Source organism: Acanthisitta chloris, unplaced genomic scaffold (assembly GCF_000695815.1).
Source record: "Acanthisitta chloris isolate BGI_N310 unplaced genomic scaffold, ASM69581v1 scaffold36178, whole genome shotgun sequence".
NCBI classification, from domain to species: Eukaryota; Metazoa; Chordata; class Aves; order Passeriformes; family Acanthisittidae; genus Acanthisitta; species Acanthisitta chloris.
This window is the reverse complement of record NW_008687167.1, coordinates 1-4,107: the sequence shown is the minus strand read 5'-3', so window position 1 is coordinate 4,107 and position 4,107 is coordinate 1.

The following is a 4,107-nucleotide window of genomic DNA, read 5'->3' as shown; positions in this document are numbered from 1 at the left end:
GAGACACTGGCACAGGTTGCCCAGGGATGTGGTGGCTGCCCCAACTCTGGCAGTGTTCAAGGCCAGGCTGGATGAAGCCTTGATCAACCTGATCTAGTGAGGAGGTGTCCCTGCCCAGGGCAGGGGGTTGGGAGTAGATGAACTGCAAGGTCCATTCCAACCCCTAAATTCTACGATTCTGTGATTTAATTTAAAGTAGTCATTAAAGCTGCAGTACAGCTGGTGTTTGAAAGAACTTTTCAGGGCTTTTAGAAAATTGCATCTAGTTAAGCCTGACTGTCCTCAGCATATACTTTGGGAAGGCTGCTCAGCAGTGAGGACTTCATGGCCTTGAAGCCATGTGATAGTGATTTTGCTGGTGAGCTACCACTTCTACCTACAGAGCAACTGTATGTACCACTTCTACCTACAGAGCAACTGTATGTACCATGGACAATGTGACAGATACATAAACCAATAGAAGATGTTTCCTACTCTCACTTTTCTGGTGACAAACATCTCAAAAGATGGACAGTGAAGACATTCTGGAATGAATTGTGAAAGCAATTATTCAATAAGTAGTTTGAGGGAATAAAACAGTGTAAAGTCACTTGGCAGATATATAGATTACAAGTTCAGGTGATGTACTGACTGACTTGTGGTATTCTACAAGCTGAAAAATTTATTACATTTACTAGAGATATTAATTTATGCATGGCATTCAATTTGAACACTTGACTACTTTAAAACAGGAAATATCCCTAATTAAAAGGTAAAAAGCTCCTACCTGCTTCCAGTTTTCTTTGAGATAGTTATGTATAAGCCAATTTAACATGACATAAATGCTGCAGTATTGGTACCCTAGTTCACTTAAAACAGCTGCGTGCAAAGGTGACAGCAGCACTTGTGATTCCAAAGGGGAAAAGTGAATAGTACTTGAATACAAATTAAACTCAGTCTTTTGTTCCCCTTTTTATTTGCAACAGACTTGACTAATCACTATATTTTTGACACTCTGGCTGAGCTCCAAAGTCTGCAGAGGTGTGATGTTGATCCTAGGACCAGACCCTTGAGGTAATGTGTCCTGAGCCTGGAGATCTGCTGCTGAGACATGCTAGAACCTCATAGCCTTTTAGGAGTAAGTCACTCATGGATATGCAGTTTTGTGTAACACACATGACACATCCAGGTACTGCATAGTTCTAATGCAAGTGGCACATTCCTCAGTTATTTGCTGGTGTAGGCAAGCACAGAAAAGCTCATTTGGTCTCCAGGTAATGGCATGCATGAATGGTATAGTCTATGTGCTAGCACTCACCTTTTCCATTTCTTGGGCTTCCTCTTCTTCCTCGTGCACATCAGTGAGTAATTTCCATTTAATTTCTTTACAAGTCTTTAGAAGCTTTTTTTCCCTTAATTAACCAGTCTCATTTAGGACCTTGCTACTGAACAAATAATGAACCCAGCTAAACGGGACTCACCACAATGATTCCTACCTAACTATAAGACTGATGGTAGTACTAAGTACCATACAAATGAGCAAAGTGATTCTGTGCTCACCCACTGTTGCTCAGTACTGCTGACAGCTACTCAATACAGCAAAAAAGAAAGGCTTTTTAGAGGCTTCTGCAAGCTGCAATGTAGAGACTTCAACATTAGATAGAATTTGAAACCAGTGTCATTCATGAGAAGGTGTGGAAAGACTTGCATTGCTGGTTCAAAATGTGAGATAAAAGCCAGTACAGCTGAACTGGACAACTTGTCTGTCTCTCAATTTTGTCCTCCTTAACTGGTGGCAGTGAAAAGAAATTATAATAGATAATAGTCTCAGTCTGTTAGCCTCATGGTTTGCATTTTTCTTTCAAGTTGACTAAGAGTGCTTGGCAGCTAACTTAGTTTATTTTGGAGCTTATCCATTTTCAAGGGCCTCTGAAGATCCAGAACTATCCACAAACATCTTTCTTTGGCCAAGCAGACAGGAACACCATCACAAGCAATAGCTTTGTTCTGTTTCACTTATCTGTAAACTTTCTTTGGCTGTCTTTGGAGGTTTTTGATAGAATACAGGAGCAAAAAATAACCTTCGCTCTAACAGAAAATCCAAATGCTGACAGGTCACATGTCATTTCTAAAAGTTCATAACTATTTAGACAACCCCCTTCCTGGATGGCTGATTTTCCCTGTGAGATATACTTCTAACTTCATCCTCTTTCAGCAGTAACTACCCACCTCTGACATGCACCAGGGTAATCTGTGTACTGCGGAGCAGAAAAATCTCTCCTTCCACAAACAGTATTGATGTGCCAATCTCACTAGGTAGTTGTATGCTTTTTGGTAGAATCACTGTGTTTAATAGGAATGAAGTTTCATTCTGTAACACACTTCTGCCAAAAAACCAAAGCACTGAAAAAGCTGCAAAAAGCAGAATTAAAAACTAAAGCCCCAGAAGTCATGAACTCTTCACCTCTGATATGATCAGATCATATTAAGAGGAAGTATCAAGTTGGTTTGCAAAACTGCAGGATACAAAAAACAAGCTTAAATTTGGTTCCAGTATGCATACAGAAATTTTTTCAAACATGAGGTTTTTTATTCATATGCTATATATATAGTAATCTAGTTTATAGACAGGAAAGGACAGAGCCCTATGACTGTTTCTTGTATCTACAACTAAAGTACTCCCTGCAGGTTCAATCTGAGCTTCCCTTCCTATCTTTCACAAGCTCTGTAATCTGATTTATCCCTGGCTCACTGGTTAAGTCTTCTAGAAATGTAAGAAAACCAAACACTCGCACTGTATGTTGTGGTTTTTTGTGGTCTGGCATCACATTTACAAATATCTTTCTACTGTAAGAAAACTGGTATTTAGTTCACTTCTATTTTGGATTTAGAAAGTTTTAGGAGTTACCTTTGGGTACTTCAATAGTGCTATGTGACCACAGGAACAAACAAGAATAGCTTTACTTTCTCTTCTCAAACAAGTGAAATATGAATTATCTCTGATTAAGGTATTTACTAAATGCATGAAGAAGAATAGTTCATTGTTAATCATGAGGTGTTTTATGTGGGTTCCCTGGTGTGTTTGGGAGGATAGAGCTGCAGAAAGGATGGACAGGTGTCAAATTGTATTTATTACTTGCTGTTGCTCTGCACAAATTGGAGTCAGACTCAACAGTGCTGTAACTTTGCAAGAGATAGGACTGTGAGAGGAAGAGCATAGAGACATAGAACTTGCTGGGAACCAGTACTTGCCATGTCTATTTGTTTCCCATGGGTTTAATTCTCTATTAAAAGCAAAGGTCAGTGCTTCTGCAGTCATAAAGGAGCTTCATACATATGAATGAGTTCTAAACAGAGCCTTCCGTCATCTCCTATTTTTGTCTGTATTGTTGTAAACAGAAGGATAAACAGTTGAGGATGGGGCAGCATGCCCCAGCAAACCAGACTGTCCACTTGTAAAGCTTCTGACTGTGTAACAGGCCTAATATGGAGCACCCAAACCACCAGTAGAGTATTTTGAAATTAAAAAGCTGAAATAATACTTGAATAATACTAAAGTATTTTCCTATACATCTTTTAGGTAGGTTTCAACCTAGCTTTCAGTTCAACCACCTATTGATTCATGAGGAGCCCTGAAGGACAGCACAAGCTTTCCAAGGCTTGTCCATGGCACGTGCCACTGGATTGTGTGGCACTACTTCTTTAGGCATCTTGGAATAGCACATGGGTCTGTAGAGCTGGACAATGAATTGCTTTTGGGTTGTCCTGTGTTTGTAGAGCACTCAGCTTACTGGACCCATACAATAGAGAATCATTAAGGTTGGAAAAAAACTCTGAGGATCATCGAGTCCAACCTATGACCCAACACCACCATGGCAACTAGAGCATGACACAAAGTGCCATGTCCAGTCTTTCCTTAAACATGTCCAGGGATGGTGACTCAAACACCTCCCCAGGCAGCCCCTTCCAATGTCTAATTACCCTTTCGGTAAAGAAATTCTTCCTAATGCCCAACCTAAACCGCCCCTGGTGCAGCTTGAGACTATGTCCTCTAGTCCTGCTGCTTGTTACTTGGGAGAAGAGACTGAACCCCACCTGGCTATAACCTCCTCTCAGATAGTTGTAGAC